Source organism: Camelus dromedarius, chromosome 20, assembly GCF_036321535.1.
Source record: "Camelus dromedarius isolate mCamDro1 chromosome 20, mCamDro1.pat, whole genome shotgun sequence".
In the NCBI taxonomy this organism is placed as follows: Eukaryota; Metazoa; Chordata; class Mammalia; order Artiodactyla; family Camelidae; genus Camelus; species Camelus dromedarius.
This window is the reverse complement of record NC_087455.1, coordinates 9895814-9921299: the sequence shown is the minus strand read 5'-3', so window position 1 is coordinate 9921299 and position 25486 is coordinate 9895814.

The window sequence follows — 25486 nt, the reverse complement described above, 5'->3', positions numbered from 1 at the left end:
ATAATGAGTTCTTAACTTATGAGCCTGAATAGTTGTCAAACATTAATTTTCTCAACAGTACCCCTCTACCTATGAAAGTTCTGATCTTCAGATTGTGCTTAGATTCTGTAAATATTCCCAGTGAGGAAAACAGTCATTAAACTCCACCAAATGAGAAGGATTTTTCCCTGTTCAGATTTATTCTTCTAGACCTGTTTTATGTGTGCAGCTCTTCAGTGATTAAAAAAGTATGATATTTATAATTTATTCATTTTCCTAGTTGTTATGATGGGAGAAATCATCTACCACTAGATCTTAAAATTTAACAGGAAGTAGAGGACCGTATATTGATTATGTAAGCAGAAAACTCAACTTTATTAATTTTTAAAAATACTTTTAGAGAATATAATTATAAATCAATTTTACATGCATTTTAAGTACTATCAGTTTCCTTGTTCATAAAATTTATAACATGGCTTTGAAAGAAGAAAAAATTACTTCTGGCCATTTTAGTAAATAAGGTTTGTCTGCAAAACTGCCCAGTTGAGTCATATTAATGGAGCCCGTGTCTCCTCATGATTCTTCTAATAAATTTTTATTAAACAGCTATTATGTACCATGCACTACATCAGTGCTGTGGATCTGTAGAAGAACGAGAAAGAACAAGAAATTCTAGGTTCATCAGGAGGTTCATAGTCTCATGAATGTCACTTATGCAGAGGTTACGTCTTGTTGAAGGGATGACCTAGCGCAAAGAAATAAAACTTATTAATGTCCTTGTCTAATGACAGTAAGTCACCTGGGTATGTCAGTAGCCCTCAAGAGAAAATCCATGCCCCAAAGAGATGTCTTTGAGGCTGCTCAAAAGAGGAACATCTCTTTTTAATAAATGTAAAATGACATCTTAAAAAGTTAAGATGACATAAAACTATAAAATGGAAAACTGTTGTAAAGGCCAATTATTTAGGAAATTGATTGTGCAGAATGTTCACAAGTTTTATAACTGACTTGTAGAAGCAGGGTAGTAACATAAAATATATAGCAGGCAAACAAATTGCCAAATGCCAGAATAGAAGCTAGAAAAATTTCAGAGCAGAAGAACTAAACTTATCATCTAGATGTGGTGGCCTCTTTCTGTAAATTGATTTTTTTATTTTAAATGTAATGACAAATCCTGAAAAAAACCAAGACTAAATACCAATGCTTTGGCCAATGAAAGGTAACTGAAAGTGCCAGGTACTGCCTTTTTTTAATGAAGTATAGTTGATTTACAATGTTGTGTTAGTTTCAGGTGTACAGCAAAGTGATTCAGTTACATGTAATGTATATGTATATATAATATACTTTTTCAGATTCTTTTGCATTATAAGATATTGAATATAGTTCCCTGTGCTATACAATTGGTCCCTGTTGCTCATCTATTCTTATATAGTGTGTATCTCTTAATCTCCAACTCCTAATTTATCCCTCCTCCGCCCCTATCCCTAGCATGTGGTACTTTTGGGCACAAGTTTTAAGAGAAGCTGGTAGTTCTGCCTTGTTCTTTGTTCTGCAATGAATCTGAGTCCAGATAGAGGCTGCAGAGCCTGGACCCCAGGGTGAAGACAGGGAGCAGAGTAGCAGAGTCTGATAGTAGAGAAACAGAAACTGAGGGTTTGAGGTAGATGACATGTTCGTTCTCCTTGATTACAGTCAGGACTTGATGGACTTTGAACAAGAATTCACACCCGACTTAACATGTTGTTAGATGTCTTTCTGAGACAGGAAGGGGGCAGGGCACAGCCATTCAAAGAATGATAAGGCAATTAACATCAACGTGGTGGAAGAGTCAACCCCTAGTAGGCCTTGAGGCTCAAGATAGTGGGAGATTTCACTTCTAGCAGATCTTGAGCTTCATTATACATCCATTGTAATTTATTAACATGGTAAACAACATGCCCACAGGCACCATGGCAGTCCCAAGGCTAGCCACAAAAGGTCAAAGAGACGGAAATGGCCAACTTCCTGGGAATCCCAGCCCCTTCCCTAGGCTAGTTAGACTGATCCTTCCACTTATTAGCATATGAAGCCAGGAAGCCCATAAAAACTGGCAACGCCATGCCTCTAGGCCACTGCCCTCCCTCTCTTTCTCCCTCTTCAGAGACAGCCCACAATCTGTCTATGGAGTGTGTGGAGTGTGTACCTACTTTTAACCTGAGCACCCAACCCCCACACCTCGTGGCCTTTCTCTTGCCTTTCAATGTAGCTCTCTGCATAAATCTACCTTTACTCAACTGTGGCTCACTCTTGAATTCTTTCCTGCGCCAAGCCAAAGACCCACACTTGGCAGGGCACGTCGCAGGGGCTCAGCTGAAGCCTGAGACATGGTCCTCCCTACACCCCACATTCGTTTTTCCTGCATCATTCCCAGTCCCATTGTCTCAAACTCAAATGCCTTTAGAAGCTGGGCTGTTAAATTTCACATTATTCCAAAGCCAATGATAATTGTATTAGGAAGAGCTAGTGTCTGAAGAGAAAAGAAAAGTACATGCCCCTGGCTGGAGGCATTCTAATTCAAATGCTTTTTAAAAGCTCTGCCCAACCAAACCCACCTTCTGGATGAAATCAATCCTGGGACCATCAGTTGACCTTTCAGCTACACCAAGCAGACCTCTGAAAGTGGCCCAGGGTGGCAATTCCTACCAGCTTATGGGGATTAGTTCTTAATAGACTGGAGCCTGAATTCTAAGCAAACAGGCAGGTTCTTTCTATAGGGAGATCAATGCTAATGAAGGGCATTGTACCTAGCTACAAAGAATGGTATTTAAGCCATCTCAATACAGTTTCATGAATAAATTTCATATTTTTTTCATTATTTGTTCTAAGAAAAGAAAAGCAAACAAACATTTCCTCAAGGAGAGAACACGCCCAAATATCTGACTTCCTTTCATCCATGCTATCCTGAAATCCTTGTTTAAAATAACTTAAATCACCAGAGAAGCTCTAAATTCCTCTTTAGAGCTAATCTGCTCAGCAATGCCACGGAAGAATGCAGACAGAATAGCAAGTCTAAGCTGATTCCCTGGGACTGGAGCTCTTGAAAGAACAGAAGGACTGTTTTCTTCAACATAAAAGGGAATGGAATATATTTGCTCTGTTTTCCACTTTTCTGTTCTGAAATATGAGAAACATTTTCAACGAGTTCCTTAGGCATCCGTAAGAATAAACTATTTCTGGCCCCACACACCCATTTCTCTTTGTGGAAACCAGATTACACCCTCCCAGTGAGTTCTCAGAAGGAAATCAAAGCCTCCGACTCCGGAAACATTCAAAATACCCTCCCTTCCTCCGTGCACACTGGTGGCTGTGCAGATCCAGCGGCACTGTGGGAATGTGAGTTCATATCCTGGTATTGCTAGGCAGATGACATCACTCTGATTTTCCATAAAGAGTTGTTCCATATGTGCTGCTTGCTGAGCAAAACACACATGTGTGCAGACTGTGGATGAAATATGCATGCAATGTGAGCCCAGTCCAAGTTCATCTCTTAAAGGAAACAGCAATGGTATTTAAGTGATACTGATAAAATAACATTTTCTCTTCCGAATCTAAAAAACAATTCCCAAGCCTGTGTGGAATCAACTGTTCCAAATAGTTCCTAAGCCTTTTGTTAAGTCCTCTTAATGTAATTGTTTAATTTTATGTTTGGGAGTCACTGGATCATAGGAACTGTTTTTTAAGTGCTTATAACTGGCTGGGCTCCGACACTGTTTAATTCTTTTAACAAGCCTCCTCTAACAGTGACGTGCTTCCCATTTTAGGGGTGAGAAGAACCAAAACCGAGGCTCAGAGTTGGGTGAACTGTGCAGTGCTAATACCAGGGGCTGGCCTCCCATCCCCGGCAAATCTGAGAGCAAACCTAGAGCTCCTTCCACCACTGCTCATCAGAAAACAGTGAATACGGTGGAAGGCAAGTGAATGCTTTTGACAACCTGTCTGTGAAATAGGATGGCTTGCCAGATCTCTTCTCTCCGGCATTCTTCACAATCTGTTCCCTCCATTTTGTTTTCCTTCTTGACAGTAGGCTGGAGTAATAGAAAGAGGTACTTAGAGGCGTTTAGAAGCAAAGTGGTGTTTAAAGAAGGGATAGTGACTGTGACTGCTGTCCTTCTGAAAGCACAGACTGAACCTCCAACAGGGCTGGACCATCTCTGGAGTTAAAGCTGTAAGATAATAGGCTTGTGTCACTGGCAATGCCATTTATTCCAGGATAGGTTTTGTAGTATTTTTCCTTGTTCTTGTCTGTCTTAAGGCTTTTCCCAAGACACTGGGTGAAAAGAACCATTTCTCTTTAAGATTGTCTGGGAACTCCAAAAGGATCTTCTCACCCGCCCCTCCTCTCCTCCCCCACCTTTCTGAATCTTCCTAGGTGGCAAATTGAAGGATTGGCAACTTGGGCCTTTTTTTTTTCTTGGCCCTTTAGCAGCTGAATAACAATTGTTTCCTATTTCTCTCCTTTCTTCTCGGCTCCTCCCCTTATCCCTATCCTGGGAAGCCAAGCTTCTTCCAGTGAGGTCTTTTCCCAGTAATCCCAGAGGCCTCTTCTTCTCTGACCATCTACAATCATTATCAAATTGAGCATTTCTCCAGAGTTTAAAATTTGACTCTTTGGAGCTAGGAACAGATAGTGCGAATGATAAAAACAAAGCAAAACAACCTCTCCCACCCAAACAGCTGTTACCCAATCACACTCTTCAGTCCCCAGGGGCATCTATAATGAAGGATCAATCTAGAGTTGCCCTGGCAACAGTAATCAGCCCTGAGAACGTCCTCCTGGGTTGTTTGGATGCATTGGGAGAGAAAGGGGGATGGGATGGGAATGGGGAGTGGTTTGTCCTACCCATCTTTTGAGGAGTCCCTGCATAGCAGTTTACTGTGTTCACTGTCCCAACCCCCAAGGGATACTTGGGGGAGCTCACAGCCTGAAGAGACTCTTCTGAGATGACACTGATTTCACTTAAGGTTTCCAAAGGGGGCCCTTAAAATATGCATGCATACCCTAAAAGTTTTCGAGAACATTTGTCAGGAGCCAAATTTCCAGGAGAGTTGGAAATTTAACAGCAAACTCCACACTTAGTTGCTGAGATCAGCACCACTCATTCTAGGATAGAAAATGAAAGAATTCACTGAAACGGGGGCTGGGAGAATAAGACTTGATTGTCGGTAAAGACAAGGAGAAGGCAGGGGTGCTTGTCCTCCCCTACTCCACACACAGCACATTGATTCCAGCTTTAGCCCTGCACAAGTTTATTTTTAAAAATTTGGATGCTCCATTTTCAGAGAGTGATCTAAATATACACTCCTACATGCCTGTGGCTGTAATGTGTATATATATCCAAAACCTCAAAAGAGCGTGACTATACTGAGAAGCACAGATATACCAAAAATCAGAACTGGAGGATTCCTTCTACCCTCTGTATCAGGAGGTGGCACATGTGCACGTTAAACACACATAAATGTTGTTGGAGTTGGTTTCATGAGTGAGCAGAGTAAGTTTTCTATGTAGAGTAATTTAAAGGACATCAAGGAAAATTTTTTCAGATATGAACTCATCTTGCCGTTCTGCTCTCCCTAAAATTGTGAGAATAAAGCAAACATTGATTAAGGGTGTTCTTTCCGTGTGCTGGTTGGTGTGTGATCAGACCACCCAAGATGGCTCTTCTCTTGCTGTCTGTGCTTCCCCTGGTCAACTTACACCCTACTCACAAGACTGACCTTTCTACATACTTGCCCCCATCCCAGCTGGTGATTTAAATCTTTTTGTGGGAAGGTAATTAGGTTTATTTATTTATTTAGGTGGAAGCACTGGGGATTGAACCCAGGACCTTGTGCATGCTAGGCACGTGCTCCACCACTGAGCCATACCGTCCCCCGTCCCCCGCCCCCCCGCACACAGCTGGTGATTGTTCCAACATTTAGATCAGAACATCTCTGTAGCTCATCATAGGGGCGGCAAGGGGTGTGCCCCTCTGCTGGTTTCCCTGGTAACCAATGGGCCAACCTGATGTCAATTCCCCCTATAACTGGTCACTTTTCCCCTCTGACTAGTAAGCGCCCTCTGACCCGGAAGCAGACTCCCTCCATGTCCTGCCTGCCGGCTGCGGCACCTACGGCGTCTGGCTCCGCTGCGGTAAAGGGAGGTGTCCTGTCCTGAGACCCTCAGGAGTCCTTAGGACAGACCGCGAGCCAAGGTTCTTGGCTTCGCGCAGGAAGGAACTCAGGAACAAGCCAAAGAACAGCCGAGGCAAGTTCACTTAGGGGGGTGCACCCTCCACGGGCCGAATGCGGACGTCTCAGGCCGTGAGCGCGGGCCCTGGGGCGCGCGGGCACCGGTTTCCACGGGCCAAGTAACCTCACTCGCTATCGAGTCGGGGGGATGCTCTTGATGTTTTGGGGAGGGGTGGGGACTTCCCAGGGATTGTGGCACTGCCCATATTTTGGCCTTTTATGGTCCGCTTTGGAACCGTCATGGCATAAAGGGGAGAGGGGTTTTTAGTATTACAGTGAAGGGATTCCAAGCTAAAGGGCAGTGACGAGGCTGTTCTCAAAGCCAGTTTTGTTTCAGTTGGTTCCAGCTGGTCTTTATTGTATCCCAGCAGCACCCCTCCTTCATTTATCTAGCATTTGTGTCCTGCCCCTTTCCCTTCCGTCTCAGCTCCAGGACCTTGCTTCAGATAACGCAAGATCCCCATCCATTAAACCACTAATGTCGCTGTCTGTTGCTGATGTCGAGAAATAAGGACGGAAAATAGAAAGTTGGGGGGGCCCCAAAAGTTATGGGTGTAATTAATCCCAGAGTGGCTGTCCACTAATGTGGGGCTTGAAAATTGCGAGGGTAACCCTGAAAGAAATCCTGGGGTGGCCGTCCACTAGTATGTGGGGCCCTGGGGTGGCTGTCCTTCATGAGTGGGGGCCACCAGGAGAGAGTGGAGAACTCACAGACATCCCTCAGGCTGTGGTGGAAATATTGGCTGCCATTACAATGGGAAAAAAAAGAAGCTAGATAATAAGGTGGTGGTCGCAGCTGTGGGTTGGCGTTGCTTTTACATTAAGAAAGGCCAGAGGCTGAGCTAACAGCTGAGGTGAAGGTGAGCTTGAGTGCTGATTCCTGCTCCTCTGAAAATGAGGCAGGTGCATGTGAGTAAATGATATGTATTATTGTCTATGACTGTTATTTGTTTAAACTGAATTGCCTATTTAGAAACTGAAAAAAAAAAAATCCCTGAAAATGGCCAAAATGGGACTACTTCAACATTTCGTTTTTGCATATGCCCTTAGAGGAAGTTAGCTTTCTATAAGGAATTGATATTCCTCTTCATGTGCCTTTGAGTTGTAAACGATCTACCTGGGCTCTCAGGAACTTCAGTCTAATTCCTGAAAGTCAGGAAAGAAAAAGTGGCCTTTTAAACTCTAGCAGGAAAATTGTGTTTGATATAGATACGTGTCTTTGTGTACCTTATAAGTATGAAGTATCTACCTCCAGATGGCATTGCCAAGACTGGTTTGTGGATGAGCTCTGTTGAATCAGCTTTTATGAATCCTCAGAAAGCTCCAAAATTTGCCCACATCCTGAAGAATGTTCTTAGCACACTAGGTATCTTACTCTTGATACTCTCATGGCTGGTGTCTGTATTGAACTTGTGGTATCTAGTTGCAGGGCCCTCTACATACCTGATGCCAGGGACGTCATGGGAGAGTGGCGGACCAAGCTTGTGAGGGCCATGCAGGGTAAGTAGGGGTGGAGTGTGTGATCAGATGGCCCTTGCTCTCTGTACGTCCCCCTGCTCAGTGAGTGCCTACTTCACCTACACCCTGCTCACAAGACTGACCTTCCTACACACTTGTCCCTGCCCCAGGTGGTGACTGTTCTAACCTTTAGATCAGAATATCTCCATAGCTCATCAAAGGGTGCGTGAGGAGGCGTGCCTCTCTGCTGGTTTCCCTGGTAACCGATGAGCCAGCCCAATATTCCCCCACCTCCCAAGAGCAAAGGCTGCTGCCATGTCCTGCCTGCTGTCCGCCGCACAAGGTGGCGCGTCACTCCAGGACATTTGCTCAGGTGTGTAAGATCTCTCATCCGCTGACGTGTCTGTTGCTGACTCCAGGCCCCTCCTTCAGGCATGAGACTGGGCAAGTGTGAGGCTTGTAGGCTTGCGGGGTGCAGCCCAACAACTGGGCGTCACGCTAAGCCTTCTACAGGTGTCGCTTCTTTACTGCACATAAGAACCCTAGAAATCAGGTACTGCTGTTACGACTGAACAGGTGAAGAAAGTGAAGATAATGAAGATCTAGTAATTTACCCAAAGCGCACCCATGGAAGGAAAAAGGTTTGATTCCACAGCACATGTTTGTAAATACCGTATCCCGAGAGGCTGTATACATAGTGGTTAAAAGCAGGCATGGCCTCTAGCACCAGATTGCCTGGATTTGAAACTGAGCTATGCCTATTACCAGCTTTTTAATCACAAGCAAGCTATTTAACCTCTCTGGGCCTCCTCAGTTTCCTCCATCGTAAGCAAGGATAATTGTACCTATCTCATAGGGGTGCTGAAAATAATCAATGGGTTAATTGGTACAAAGCACTTACAACAGGGAAGGCTCTGGATAAATCAGGAATGTTAAGTTGAATATGCTGTTTGGAGCAATGAAGAGAAAAGGAAGACTAGAGATTCATTTAAGGAACACGATATTATATGCTTTAACATTTCCAAAATCTGTTCTTTGAATCAAATTCCAATCTACTATTGAATAGGAAGTACTTTTCCTTCTCATAGACTCAAGTCCCCTAGGAGCTGGAAGGGAGACCCAGTGTAGATAAGGATGCACGAGGCTGAGCAGAATGGGACCTCCTGCCACCCATTCCTCTCCGCCTTGAGTACTCTACACTTGCAAAGGAGGCCAGCAGGAGGGATTCTTGTCACTCAAACAGGCAAGATTTGTCCTTCTGCAAGAAGGACCAGAAAAGATTTCCCTAGCTGTCATCTCCATTGATGTCTGGAAGCATTATCTCTGGTCCAAAGAAAATACTTTTAGTGGGTGAATTCTCCCCATAGATATGTTGGTAATCCTGGCAATACCAGCTTATTCTTGGATAGGCAATTCACTATCTTTGAGCCTTAATTTCTTTAGCTATCAAATGGAAATATGAATGTTAATATTGTTATTAATACATATTATTAATAAAAATATACCATAATATCTGAAAGCAGGAGCTTAATAAATGGCAAGTCTTTCCATTTTGAACAAGATGTATCTGCTGTGACTGAGAAAGTTATGGTTAAATCATCCAAATTGTTAAGCCAATTATTGCCAATACAGGTATCCCCCCGCTATCTAAAAGTAGAGCATTCCTGTGAAACACTTTGTAAGCTGACGTGTGTAAAGCAAAGAAGCAATTACCTTAGGACACATCTTGCTAACAGATGCACAAACTAAATCAGGATAGAGCACAGATGCTCACAGTTCAAAGCTATGGCAACTGGATGCTGAGATGCTGAGTGTCGTTCCCAGTTAAGGAGCCTGGCGGTACCACTTTCCCTCATCAGGGTGCACACTGCCTTTATAACAGCTGCTGCAAGACAAATGCTGAGCCCTGTTTTTGCCTTTTGCCTTTTTTCTTAAAAGCAAAAGCCCTCTTCAAATTTGTTTTGGTTAGCAAAAATAGGTGGGTCTTTTGTAAAAAGTGAACTTTCAGAAAGCTGGGGCTATCTGTATTTCTTAAGCCTCTACAGACAGCCCAAAAGTGAGCTGAATAGTAAGAAAGTAGGATTTTATCTCTGCTTTTAGGGATCTGGTAGTTTGGTAGAATACGGTTTAAGCATAATGCAAGATATTGTTTGAAGTAAGTGTAAATTTTTGTGTTGCAAACATCTGTTACTTTAGATTTTAAAAAGACAGTAAGGTCCAATGGAGCAGGCACCAGTAGAGCAAACTTTAGGGAAGAAATCCCAGTGCCTGAGCCCTGAAGGGGGAGCTGGGGAGGTGAGGGGGGATATGCTTATCTTTAACCAGTCATTAAATGAGAAATGACCCACAGAATAGCCTCACCTTGAAAAAGGCCAAAGTCATATTCAGTTTCTCAGAGAAAAAGCTGAAGTTTCCAAAGCATTTCAAAAAGTGAATTGGATGTTACGCCTTTTTATGATTCAACTATTTCCCGGTATGATTCCATTAAGTACCTTTTAAAGATTTCTGTTATCATTCTCAGAAACTCTGGGAAAGGATTCTTTGCAGTTTGACATTCCTTTTCATTTACTCTGGAGGAAAACTCACCATGAAAATTTCCTTATGTTGATCTTCCTCTATACATATTTATGTCAATAGTTTCCTTTTTAACAATTTTCAAAACACATGCCTTTTTCCAAGTTATTTCCCTTAAAAGCAATGCAGCAATAACATGATTCTTGGATTACGGGGACTGTGCAAAGTTAGACAAGCAGGTGTGACATTTCGACTTGGTGAAAGTCAGGGTCCCAGAACATATCAAGTGGCAAGATTCACCTGCTGGCTTGAGGTGTTCACATTCTGTTTCTGTCTGTGATAAACTCATGTCTGCTGAAGCAGGCTGTTGGTTTTATTAGGAAACTGTCTTAATACCTATTTGTAATATAAACTTCATTCTAATAAAAAATAATATAGGAGTAGGGATGGAAAGCAATCGATAAATTCAAAGTCACAAGATTGGAAGCGCTTCATTTCTGTAACCTCCCAATAATTGTGTGGAATTGGAAACCAAAATTAAAAATTAAAAACATGAGAATATTTGAGGTTGCAAATAACAAGACAGAAATTTCCTAAAGATCCATTACAAGCTTTTTGTGATGAGACATTCCCTTCCTTTTAAAGACTTAATTTGAGTTTTGAAATTTATATATATTAATAGTTTGAATAATTAAAAATGTTTTATAATGTGCATTATGGTGGGCCGAAGAAGAGATAGCATTTACCTAAAGTGGTCAATTACCCAAGTTCATACTTCCAAAAGCCATATTAAAATATTCCCTCATCCTGAGTACTTTTTATACTGGCCACACGTGCATTTACTGGGAGACTCTTTTCCAGGCATATTGGAAAGAGAGCTCGACCGGTGTCAGGAAATGAAGATCTCGGCCTATCATCTGCCATTAAGACATCATGTATCCTGCCATGTTTCCATCCTTGAAATGAGGATGTGACTAGAGAAACTTTAAGATCTCACTGTCACTGACTTCTAGTCTAAATTAAAAAGAATCATTGAAAATGAACAATAGCCAGCATAGAAATTCTCTTCTTTATGTGTTAGGTGCCGTTCCAAGCACTTCCCATGTGTTTTCTGATCTTAAACCCATAAGGCTGTGGACCAGGATAAGTGAGATGCTACATGGAAAGCACTGAACACAGTGCCTGGCATACAGACCTTTGAATTTAAAAAGATAGAAAAGGCAAGAGAAAGAACACTCTTCATCAGGTACTGTTGGTTTCCCCATTTTAAAGGAAAGGACACAAAGGTTGCAGGGAGGTAAGAGAATCTGCCCAGGGTCACCCAAGTCAGGTTGTGAAGCAACAACTCAAATCCAGGCCCCTCAAATCTGAAGTCCAGATCTAATTGGTGTTTATAAATCTAAAAGTAAGGAAGTTACACAACCATGGAGCAAAGGAGATAGCTTTCCTTTCTTCAACAAAATTATGAGTTGTCAATTTTTTAAAGGTAGTTTGTTTTGGTGATGTAAGTGCAGAAAGAACTAGAAGTAACGGTAAGCTGCAACCTACTAGAGGTATAGATGAGGTCCAAATTTATGAGATGCTTGTGTTTCAGGTTCATGCATTGCTAAGCGGTGTGTTACGTTCAAAATTTGTTTCACATTCCAGTTCATGACCTTCCCAAACCAGAAATATATAAAATAATAACTTGGGTTTTCTATGGTTATATTCTTATTAAAACTTCTAATAAAGTTGTTTTTCATTATTCAAAAATGGCCACAATTCTGATTTCCCAAAAGAAGGGCTTCCTTTTATTTTTTCATCTACTCATTATTCCGTTTATTTATTCGAAAGCACATCCCTTAAGCAAAGCTCTGTGGCTACTCAAGTGGAAGAGGGGTACTTTGCTGGAGAATTAAGGAAGTCTTGTCAGAAAAATTGCAGGTTGAGTATGTTGGTGATGAAAGAGAAGAAGTTCACAGGTTTTCTGAGACAGGAGTCAGAGGTCAGGCATCCCAGGCAGAGCATGCTTCTACCAGTTATAGACGACAGAAGATGGTCTTTTTCAGATGGTGAGAAGTTCAGGATGTGGTTGCAGGCTGTTGGAGAGGTCATGAGGGTTTTTTGGGGTTTTTTTGTTTGTTTGTTTTTTTGCTGTTTAGGAATGAGAGGAGGGCATGGCTAGATGACAGAAGAATTCAGTTTTGAGCCGTGCACCAAAGAGTTTGCGTTGTTGAGTGGATAATTTACATCAAAGTAAACTGAAAGGGACTTGGGAAAGAAGGATGTAGTCATTCCACTGGGTGCAGAGAAGAGGGGTTCCAGCTGCATTCCTGGTTAAGAGGAGGGATCCACTTTATATTCTGAAAACTTACTTCAGTGATAAGCCCTCTTGAATACTCCTTACATTTTGAAAAACAATTTCATGAACATCCCTGCTCTATAATTCAGGAACCATAGGGATTTGGGTCAATTATCTTTGATGCTTTCCTTGTAGTGTAATACTGACCACCCAGCCTGCAGCATCTGCTGTATTTGTGGCCAGAAATACTATTTCAGTTTCCTTCTCCTGCACCACGACCTGATGTAGCTCGCTTTTTCTGTATACGTCAAATCCAGAAGAACACCTCTTTCAGGCTGGCTTTCTTAATCCTTCCCACTTTGCTCCCTCCCTGTTCTCCTCCTTTCTTTTCACTTTTTTCCATTCCCTTCCTCCTTTCTTCCTCCCCTTGTTCCTTCCTCCCCTTCTTCCTTCATTTTTCCTTTAAGAAACATTTCATGGAAGGCATCTATGTGGCAAAGACTGCATTAAACAAGGCAGATTAATTGATATATGAAGGTATAATTCTGTCCCTAAAGCCATCATCGTACGGTGGGAAAGAAAAATGAGTTTATAATTTTCAATAAACATATAATACAGGGCAGTGTAAGTTTACTTTTTTTTTTTAATTTTTTTTTTTAACTTTCTTTGACGTTTACCCTATGAGAATCTATAGATTTTATGTTGCCGGAAGCCTCTTTCATGGTGTTGTATACCTTACCAAGTACACACCTAACTCGGTGTCTTCATTGAGATCTCATTCATTCCATGTCATACTTCCTCATATCTGTGGCTCCTTAGCTAAGAAACAATGGGACAGAATATTGTCACTGAATATTATGTTTGCAAGATTTAGATTTCCTATTCTAGCATCCAAATGACTTCAAAACATTAGTCTTCATTTTTTTTAGTTGGTTACCATCTAAAGAATACATTTAAAATCAGGCAGACATAATGATTCCCATTTTCTAGATATGGAAACCTAAAGAAATAAAATGACTTGCCCAGAGTTTTTTATTCCTGTTCTATATACACCTCTCCATGCTCCTAAACTATCTTTGGCTTGTATTTCAAAATGGGATTTTAAAGGTGATTTTTAGAAAGCTAAATTCTTGAAGAACTTAAAGTATTTTTCAGATAGGACAAAAACATACACAAAACAGAAAATTTCAGATTCCTATATAACAAGCCAATTCTGTGTATCTCTATATAATTATTAATTAGGAAATACTAGGTAAGAAATGAATTTTTGTTCAATAGGTTTTTTGTTTTTTTTTTTTGTTTTTTTTTTTTTGGAGGGGAGGTAATTAGATTTATTTTTTGGAGGAGGTACTGGGGATTGAACCCAGGACCTTGTGCATGCTAAGCATGCGCTTTACCACTTGAGCTATACCCTCCCCTACAGTTGTATTTTTTTAGTTAAAAAATGTTATTCCCTTCCAATACTGCAACTTATAAAATAATACTGAATTTTAAAAAATTCACCACTGTAACAAAGTTTTCATTTTCTCATAGTTCCCTGTTTTGTTCAAATACATGTTTACATGAGTGAAATTTATAAAATGTTACTTAATATTTTTTCATAGTGATTCTTACATGGTACAGTGTTAATAGTTACTACATTTAATATCTATATACTCTACTCTAGTAAACTGATGAATTTAATTAGCCTCATGTTGTTGGATATTTAATAGGCATAGCATTTTTTACTCTTAGAATTAACAGTAGTGAAAATTTCTTATCTATGCCACTTAGTTCTACTAAATTGTCTATTTAAAATAAATTCACTAGACTGTAAAGTTTTTGAAACAGGTGTTGCCTTATTAATCTTTGTAGCTCAAGCCCTTGACGTAATTTTAGGCTCGAGGTTGGCACTCTCCAAAAAATTACATAAATAAAACTAATTCCTAGATTCATAATTATTGGGTCAAAGAGTATGAATGGCTTATTTGCTGCTAATGTTTGTGTCCCTGCTATTTACTTAGGGAGTTATTTGGCTTTCCATGACGTAAACAGTGTACAAGTTTCATCACAGTAAGACAGTACCGGCAGTAAGAAATTTTTAAAATTTTACTACTTTCATTATTGTTTGTAAAAGGAGTTGCCTTTATTTAGAAGGTCTTGTTTTCTAATGAGATTAATTTTTACTTAAAATTTTAATTTTTTTTCTTGATTCATTTTTCTTTATAAAAATCTCTTAAGTAAGAATTTTCTTAAAGTGCTTTTTGTTGGCAAATCTTTCTATCTGTGAAGAAGAAGGAGGCAAAGATGGAGAAGGAGGAATAGGAGGAGGGGGAGGAAGAGAACGAAAGGGAGAAGAATGCAAGCCCAACTTTTATACGCCACGGAGTAGATTTTAAATGTGTTCCATCCAGGGATGCCATCTTAACCGGGCCCAAGGGCATGAAATTTAAAAGCATATCAAGTTCACCTTTTCAAAGGAGATGCTGCTAAATGAAGTTAGGATATTCATGTATATTCAGAACTCTTAAACTTTGCTCCCAGCATCAAATGGTAAAATACTGTCCAGCACAGAAACATTTGTTCTGCTGAAAGTGGTATCGCTCAGGTCAAAATGTCTCTGTGGCATATTTTAACTCAGGAAACTGTTCAAGGGGCTAACATGCACTGCAGTTCCAGAAGCTAACACCAAGTGCCTTTGCTGCAGAGAAGCATGGGGTTTCTCTTTGCTTACATGTATTCTTAATTTTACAGTTTATTCTAGCTTCTTATAAGGAGCTTTAGGGAATGTATTTAGACGATGAAGCTTCAGTGTGCATCAGCTTTGTTATTTATAGGAATAAAATTCCTGTAAGAGGAAGGAAACAAACATTTGTTGAGAATACCCCTTATATTAAATTCTAGGGACTTTTCACTGTAATTTCACTAGTAATTCACGATAATTGAGATATGTTGTTATTGTGCAGAGATTAAATAAACTGCCAAGGTCGCATAGTTATATGAAAAGGTTAGAATGCTATCTGGATGTCTCAGACTCCAAAAGGCCTAGATTTTTCCACTGGGTGTCATATTAGACATAGTTTTAGTTTCTAAGGCAAAATAATTATGAAAATTTGCAGTAAGACTGATTAAAAACAGTGGACTAGTCTAGACAATAGGATGAACTATGTCATTTTTTTTCCTTTCTATACTGTGTAAACTATGATTCTGTCCAAGGAAATCCCATTCACTTCCACCCTCAAGACACACTTCTTTGTTCTGCTTACCCAGTTTTTTTGCCAACTATTTCTTTTAACATTCAGTATCACAGGGTGTTTGAATTGGAAGAGGTTTTGTGGGACATTTAGTCCACTCTGTGCATCTTAGATATGGTGAAATAAAGCTCTCCAAATTTGCTCCTAATCCTCATATTCTTATAATTGAATTTGAGAAAAAGTGAGATCAGTAGAAAAAATTTCTTTCTGTAATATTTTGAACCACCAAGAAGCAGCTTGTAATTATTTGTCTGATGAATGAGTGAATACCTGAAAGAAGGCTTATTTTTCTCATGGATTTTTAAATTTAAATTAAAATTCTTATTTATTAATTTTTTTTTTTTTTTTTTTTTTTTTTTTTTTTTGCCAAATGGGACAGGACAGTGGCCCTAGCAGTGTATAATTTTTTTTTTTTTTTAAGCACCAGGCACTGTCCACTGTCACAATAAACCGCTGCTTAAGAAGAAAGGCTTTTTGGTATCTTTTTTTTTTTTCCATGTCCTGTTGGGGAAGAAACTACAAAAATCTTTCTTCTTCCAATATGTAAGCGTTATTGCAGACCTGGCTCAGGTACATAGTCGCCTCTAGGAGGTGAGAGACATTTCTCTCACATCTCCATATCTAGAATAGTTGTGGGCAATGGATTTACTTTTATCTGCTAACAGCCAGGATTTTCACAGTTAACACCTTTGCCTCTTTATGTTGAATGCAAGGAAACTCAGACCCAGATGAGACAGGAGGGAAGGGGGCAGGGCACAGCCACTCAAGGAATGACAGCAACCAAAATGGTAGAAGATTCACCTCCTAGTTGGCCTCGAGGATTAAGAGGTTTGACTTCTAGCAGAATTTGAGCTTCATTATATGCTCATTGTAACAGTGTAATCAAATAACATGCCCACAGGCGCCACAACAGCCCCAAGGCTAACAGCAAAAGGCCAAAGAATGGGCGGTGGCCCAATCCCTGGGAATCCCAGCCCCTTCCCCAGGGCAGTTGGATTGATCCCACCTGTAGGCGTGTGAAGCTACTGAGATCATAAAAAGTGACAACACCACGCCTAGTGGCCTTTGCATGCTCTCTCCCCTTTGGAGACGGCCCGCACTCTGTCTATGGAGTGTGTACCTGCTTTTACTTTAACCTGAGCACCCAATTCCCACACCTCTCTCCTTGCCTTTCTCTTGCCTTACACTCTGCAGTGTGTATGTCTCTAAATAAGTCTACCTTTACTCAACTGTGGCTTGGACTTGAATTCTTTACTGCACGAAGCCAAGGACCCACGCTTGGCAGGGCATGTCTGAAGGGCTCAACTGAGACCTGGGACTCGGCCCTCCTCATGCCCCACATCTGTTATCCTGCATCACAGAGACACTGGCTTTTCTGAAATGTTTGAAATCATATGGCATATATTTTGTGTGTGAACTACATGTCTGGTTCTAGGACTTTTTTTCATTGTTCTCTACCTTCATTTCCCACTTAGCCTTTGCTTGTCTATTTTTAATGTCATGTTACTGTAAACATTGTCCCTTTTGAAATAATTGAAATTTAAATAAATACGTCAAGATAAAAATATTCACCAAGAAGAGTGAATAAATGCACATTTGTGCTTCCAGTGTTGCAAATGTTTTTGAAAAAAATTTAAGGAAATCAGTGATCACAATAAAATACTGATTTTTTAATTTTTCCCCCTCAAAGCATGAGAAAGTTTGGCAGTCTTATTTTAGCTTCCGTATTGCTCTCCCAGGTGAGGACAGAGCATTTCCACTCTACAGGGTTTAATTTTAGGTCTGCTCTGGAGATTAATCTTGCTTTAACTTCCATTTAAGCGAAATAATTCCACTCCCAACCTGAATCACCAATGCCCTAGAACGATTACCTTGAGGAGTTAGCTGAAAAGTCTGTGAAGTTTTTTGTTTTTTTTTCCCTTTGTCTTGCTAATGATTTGGGAACTGAATCTGGCCTCCAGCAGCGCTCCTCTCTCCTTTGCCTGGTGAGGGAATGATTTGGTCTGCTGGGGGAGGAGGGCTCCGACAGTGAGATCGGGGTGGTTTCTATCACGGACACGGAGGTCACGGACACCAGTACACCAACAGAGCCTGTTTTCCTGTCTAAACCGTAGATGGGAAGAAGGTAAAGACGGAACTTAACAATGACATGAAAGCCTTATCCCCAAAGCCCCTTCAGCTGTTAGGAAATCATAATGGCTAAGAATTGTTTCACACTGTGGATTGCTGAGTATTGGGGGCAGAGAAAATCATTACACTCTCTAAGACACCATGATTATCGAGCCAGATTTAAGGATTCTTGCAAAAGCCAAATAAGCAGAACATTATCCCCAAAACTGTACTCTTCTCTGTTCCTCTTGGGCAGAAGGTCAGTTGTATGGGCTTTGGGCCATGCACTCAATTAACCTAATAAATTTCTAGTGTATTTGCTATATTTCAGAGTTACATGTGTTGGCAGATTCTTTTTGGTTATTTTATTTATTTACTTTTAATTGAAGTATAGTCAGTTACAATGTATTAATTTCTGGTGTACAGCACAATGTCCCAGTCATGTATTTACATACATATATTCGTTTTCATATTCTTTTTCATTAAAGGATATTACAAGATATTGAATGTAGTTCCCTGTGCTATACAGAAGAAATTATGTTTACCTATTTTTATATATAGTGACTAACATTTGCAAATTTCAAACTCTCAAATTGATCCCTTCCCACCCTCTTCCCTCTGGTAAGCATAAGATTGTTTACTATGCTAGTCTGTTTCTGTTTTGTAGATGAATTAATTAGTGTCCTCTTTTTTTCTTTTTTTAGATTCCACATGTAAGTGATATATGGTATTTTTCTTTCTCTTTCTGGATTACTGCACTTAGAATGGCAATCTCTAGGTCCATCCATGTTGTTATAAATGGCATTATCTTATTTTTATGGCTGAGTAGTATTCCATTGTTTTATTTTGTTTCCTTTTCTATGATTTTATATATATTTAAATATACATCACAGAAATGTATATAACATTTAATTTTATTACATGTATATATTCTTTTGGAAGCATATTCTTGAGTACCTAGTATATGCTAGGCATGATCCAGAAATGAGAAAACAGAGAAAGATAATCTCTTCTCCCAAGGAGTTCCCAGCGGAGTGGAGGAAATAGGCAATTACAGTTCAATAACAAAATGCTAGAATAGCTTAAGAGCAAGGACTTGGGGAGCATGGAGAGAGGGATGAGCTCAAGATAGGTTTTAAAGACAAGGTTACATTTCATCAAGCATGCAAGGTTAAATAGAAGTTTGACTGTCTGCTTTATAGTCTTCCTATTTATTAAAAGATGGAAATTTCGCCAGTTGTAAAAAGACTGTGAAAGGTGGTCTGGGCTGAGTGAGTAACATGCAGAAACACATGTTAATAAAGAGGTTGATAAAGTATGACGAATTTAAGGAACTATGGGAAATTCTGTATAACTCTCATGTCACTGAATACTAGGGCCTGAGGTCATAAACATAAAGAGGATATTTGATTTCATAGTAAAATTTGCTGTAGATGACTAGGAGGGTTCAAACGGGAGCTGTACACAGTGAGATCCATGCTCTGTAAGATTACTCCAAAGGCTTAATTGCTTTACCGTCAACTCCCAAGAGTTATCAGCATGTTGATGACTAGCGTGTCTATTAGAGCTGTTGCCACAGTCCATGACAAAGGCAATACAGTTATAATTAGGGTCCCTCTGTATCTATCGCATGTACAACCCAATCAGTTTCAAAAGTTATTTGGTTTTTTTTTTTTAAGACTATTGCTGTATGTGCTAACTATAATGAATCTTTCTCTGAAATACCTTAACTATCCCATGCAACACTCTTTGATGAGTAAGCATGTCTGTGGCCTTTTTCTCCCTTGATATGTACTGGGGACACCTTTTAGTATGATACTAAATTAGTCTAGAATCACCTAGCTATGATCTGCAATCATCGACAGAATCAGGAATCATCCCAGGAAAATGGAAATAATGGAGATCTTATAGCCTACTGCCTCATACTGCAAATAGGTAAATTGAGTCCTAGACATGTTAGGAGTATATCTGTGGTTGTACAGTTAATCCTTACTTAAATCTCTCTCATCTGTACATCTTTTATCTATCATTCATCTGTGTATCATAAGAGCAGTCAAATTGCATTTGAAACAAAAAAGAAAATAGAGGGAAATAATAACATCAGACTCTGACACTCTAGCACAGCCGTCATTATCCTGTGTATCTGTTACTTCCAACCTCCTTCCTAAATGCATGTCTGTTTTGTTGAAATTAGGGGTCTAATTTTATACCTCCATTAAACTTAAATACACACAAGCACACACACATCCCCAAATATACCTGTCTTCCACAGTAACACTCTATACCCTTTTATGCTCTCCATCCGTCCAAATCCCTTGTTCAGAGGTCATCAGATTTAATATCCAGGTTACATGCTCTCACATTATACTAACACATGTGTACATAAAGTAGATGGCTGTCTATTTGTTTCTATAACCATGGGACCATACTAAAGAACTATTCTGAAACTTAGTTTTCTCCCTGATTTTTATCATGGTCCACTTTCCCGGTTCAAATATACAGCTCTAATACCTTCTTTTTAATAGTCTTAAATATTGGATAAAATTCATTAGCAGACAATTTAATTGTTAACCATCCCACCGTTAATGGCCACAAGGACTCTTTTCCTTGCTCACTAACTTTTGTCTGGAGACACTGAGAAAAGTATTTGGAAGAGTATAGAGGCTGAACCAAGGAATTAATTAATGGTCAAGATAGGAGGGGAAGGGTCAACCTGGATCAGGAGATCGTGACTCACTGCAGTGGGGGATAGAAAGAAGGGTGTACTCCAACACCACTATATCCCCAAGATCATCACAGATTTAATTCAGACCATTGTATTTTTCTTATCAAAGAAGCCTAGTCAATAGATTAACATAATGAAGGATTTGAGACTTGAACAGAAATGCTTTCTGTAAAATTTTATCTAAAACTGTATTTGGTTAAATTCTCTAAGCTTGCAGCAGCATATTTCACAGCATGACCAATTTCCTATTCCTGACCATATTCCACAGATCACAGGATCTACCTGAGCCCCACCCCTCTGCCCTGACTCCATGTCACCCTCTAAGTTCTGAAGTTCTTACAAAGCTTGCAGACCTAACTTTGGAGAATGGAATCAGAGCTCCTTAAATAATAACACTAGATAGTAAGGCAATAGAGTAATAATAAGTAATAATATCGGACAAATATATAAGAGAAGACTGCATAAGTGACTTTCTCTGGAAAGTCTGTACAACAAATTCATGTCAGCCCTGTGGATTATGTCAGCAACCGAGTGAGAAAATCCTTTGTTTTCCAAAGACTGGTGGGTCAACACTGATTCCAAATTAAGAACTCCCTGTTCATCTGAGAAGATGTACCCGGTCATCAGGCATGTTCCTCCTACATGGAGCAAGGGAAAATATGGCCCCAGGGGTTTCTGGCTCTATCAGCGTTTGTTGTGGCTTCCTTCTCATGAGAATGTGTTCACTCAGGACTCAGCATTTCCGATTCCCTTCCACCAAACCGTGTGAAATGGAGAGCAATAAAACAACAATAAACAACCAAAAAAATTACAATCAAACCCTCTCTAGTCTCAGGAGGCAGTGTTTGGCCTGGCTTTCTGTGCTGGCTAAAAGACAGCACAGGAAGAGGGGGTGGAAAGTTCTCATTTATTCTCCTCCTCAATAGCTCAAGTGTCCTTCCTCTGGATATAACCAATTACATTCAGCTATTAATTCTTAGCTTTTGACAGTTGGTGGGCCTACGATCATTTGGGTAAAATAAATTTGTATCTCTTTTATATCAAAACATGTTTAATAAGTCATTCTGAGTTTTTCTATTTGGAATCTTATCCAAATTATTAATTTTGAACATCACTCTTTTTTGCTTTTCTTTTTTTCTTCTCCTTTTCTTCTTCAGCCTGTTCTTGCTGTAAGTGCTAAGGAAGAGTAAAATGATCTCAGGCTAGGCTGTAAAAGAGAAATGTTGGAGATGCAAAAGCCAGAGCACTTAGCTCTTAAATAGCTCAGTTTTCATTTCTATCGAATTCAAAGCAATAAACACTCATCGGGTGTCCATCTCTCAAAGATGCTGCAATGAGCATGGAGAGGTGGAGACAAAAGGCACAGGAGGAAGGCGTCCACACATACATGGCCACCCTCTGGGGGAAAACCAAAGTGCAATTTGATTAGGGTTATAAGAAAGGAATGCACACGATGCTGTGGGAACACACATGCAGAAACAATTTATTCTGCCTGGAGGGTTCCCAGGAAGCTCGGCACTGAATGACTAGACTGTCCCTGGCAGTATAGATTAATAGGGTGCTAACTTTCAGACTTTCCTGATTGAGACTTATAGTTCAAAATCTACTCTTTACATACCTATCCCAAACACACAAACACATGCATATTTAGACAAGTTTTACAAAGCAAGACTTAATCTTACTGTGTGTGATACACTCTTAGGTTTTTTTCCTCTGTTTCTGTTATTTTTGATGCTGGTTGAGACCTGCTTCATTGAGTGTTCTTGATCAAGTAATGCATTGAGAGCTCAACTTAAGAAATTCTGGAGTAGTGCCTGGGCTTTGGAGTGACACAAAACTGGTCTTAAAGCCTGGTATGGCCAACCAGTCGTCCTGACATTTGGGCAGTTTGGTTACCTTTTTTAAGTTGGAGTTTTCCTTCTTGTAGAAAAAGTATAAGTCGCTTCTATATACCTGACCCAGATTAAAGGAAATACTTGTAAACAGCTTAATACAGTGAAAGCTCAATAGATGGGTCCAGCAAAGAGTGGGGGAGGGGGCACCCTAGGCAGACTTGTCCCGCCATCCAAATTACGATAAATCTGATGACTAATATGCCTGAAAGTTTACAGAGTGCAAAGTGGAAGTGAAAATAAACAATTTACCAAGGCTCTACACCCAGAAGATCATGCGTGTGTGTGTACATGTGGATCAGTGTGTGTACATGTTTGTGTATGTGTGAGTTTGGATGTGGGGGGCTTGTGTGTGTGTGTGTGCGTGCTTCCATACGTGAGTGGAGTGGAGGCGGGGGAGGCTGGTGTCAGTACATGGACTAAATTCAATTCCCCTTTATTCAACAACCTCTTAACCAATCCCACTGAGCTTTTCTTAAACCAACCAGACCAAGTCTTTACTGAGACCTTCCTCTTTCCAATAGACCACAGCCTTTCATTGACCTTGACAGTCACCTCTACTTTCTGGACTTAATCACCCTTGCAAATATACTAGAGGACATTAAGATAGATTAATAAATTTTTAAAAAATCTCTTAGAAAAATGGTAGAAGCTTTTTATAAGCATAATCTTCCAAGGATACTGAAATTTAATCTTGGTCATAGAGAAGTAGAGCTGTAGGTACATAGTAAGAGCTAACATTCATTAAGCAATTAGTATATTCCCAGCTCTGTGCTAAATGTTTTATATGCATCAACCCATGTAAGACTCATGACATCCCTATAATGGGACTATTATTATTATCATCTCCTTTATACAGATGCAGATTCCTTGCTTATAAATTCAGTGGGTGACATGATTGGGATTCATATTTGGATACAAATGTATCTAAACACATAGCTTTCTGCAACTCCTTTACAGAATCCCAGGCCTTTGGGGACTGCATTTGAAAAACCCCTGGACTTAGATGATCTGAGTCTCCTTTTTTGCTTCAGCAAACAATGACTTCGCTGGTGACTTCATGAGTCTATAAACAACTAACCTCTACAACTCTTTCCCTTATCAAGGATATATACATACACATACACACTCTAAATATAAATGTTCATGTAAACATATATATTTATACATGTAAATATATATTTACCCTTATGAGTAAGCTATATACGAAAGAATATATATCATGGATACGTATGAATAAACTGTATTTATGATGAATATATATTACAAATACATATGATGAACTAAATGAACCTTGCCATGATATGAACATTGCATGTGGCAGACCCGTGATACAGCCAGGTCACTAATCAATGCCATTTCCTCTCTGCCCCTGGCTCTGTCTCAGCCAGCACCAAAGACTGGAAAAAAGCCAAGCTTGGGAAGTGATCTTCACACGTAATCAAGCTTCCGTTTTGCAAGCTAAGATGAATTATAAGTCTCAGATAACAAATCAACCCTCCAGCCCTATTTATTGATCCCTGTCCTTGTCATTATACAGTTCTTTCTGCTGGGGTTGAGGGCACAGGACTTTCTGTTTGCAATTCCAGGGTAGCACTCTGAAACACATTAGAGCATTTATTTTCACTGAAACCCCTGCTTACCTCCAGGGAAACATGATTGTTAAATATAATGCATATTTACTATTGTGCCTTGAAAGAGGATTAGTGAAGAAGGACATTAATTTCTTCCACGTGGCTCTGAGTGCTGGTGGTTAATTTCCTCTCTGCACTTCGAGAGGACGTTGTGGTGAAAGAGTCAAAGGCTAATCAGGCTCCCTGTCAAAAGCAACAAAATCCTGGCTTCAGTGGATTCCCTCCGACAAAAACACCTTTTGCTCTGAGGCTCCCTCCTGGCCCAGTTTCCAGCCTCTGATTGGAGTTCACCCTGAGTGAAGCCTCCTAGAAAGAGCAGGAGGTTTGTCTCCTGCGTGCACTGGAGTCAGGGAGTCAAAGCTGACGTTTACATTGAAAAGAAGCTTGTGATTTTCTGTCGTGGTTGCAGTGAGTGGGGACCAGACTAAGTAATGGTTAGGAGTTTGCACTGAGTAAGAGAGGCAGGTGGGGAAGTAATTCAGTAGCCACCCCTTTATACATCTTTATTGTAGTAAGTTAATAAAACAACCTGTCTTTTTTCCTGTTTAAGGATTAGAAACTGTTGGGAAAATGTATCTGAATGTCCCAAATCTCTGTTACGGCTCTATATCCTTCTCATAAAATTGTAGGGAGACTAGGATAAGCAAGCCTGCTGAGACTTTTGCACTGCTGGGCACATAGCAGGACCTCCGCTGTTCATTTCCTCCATCCCCTCCCTCCTCACCCATAGGGGCTTTAGCTTCCAAGGACTCTCATTCAAACACTGTGCTTTCTACTCACCATCTGAGTCCTACTGGACAGCAACGGCAGGTTATTACCATACTCACTGAGCCCTTACTCTCTGCATCAGGAATGAGTCTAAACACTTCGTACATATTAATCTATTGCCTTACTTCATCCTTCCAAACACCTAAGAAGTAACTACACTTTTGCAGAGAAAAACAACATATAGCATTAATTGAATGCTTATGGTTCCAAGTATGCACATAACTGTTAACTTATCCTCACAACCTTGTGAATACATTCTTCTCAGTTTTAAGGGGGAGTAAACTGAGTCACAGAGTGACTGTGTAATTTGCCAAAGGTTATGGAGCAGGAGCTGGTATTCACACCCAGCATCAGGGTCCCAGAGCTCCCGTTCTTGCCCCTCCTCAGGTCACATTGCCTCTGCAGACTTAGTTTCCTCATTTGTGAAACTGGGGTAAAGTACTGGTACCTGTATCAAAATGTTGTCATGACTGAATAAGACAGTAAATTTGAAAACACTTTACAAATGCAACCGTGGTATTTAAGTGCTAGATATTATTGTAATCATGGGAATTATCATAGTAAAACCATAAATCAGTATAGACTGTTGAATACATGATGAGTTTATTGGAAGGGAAAAGACAAGA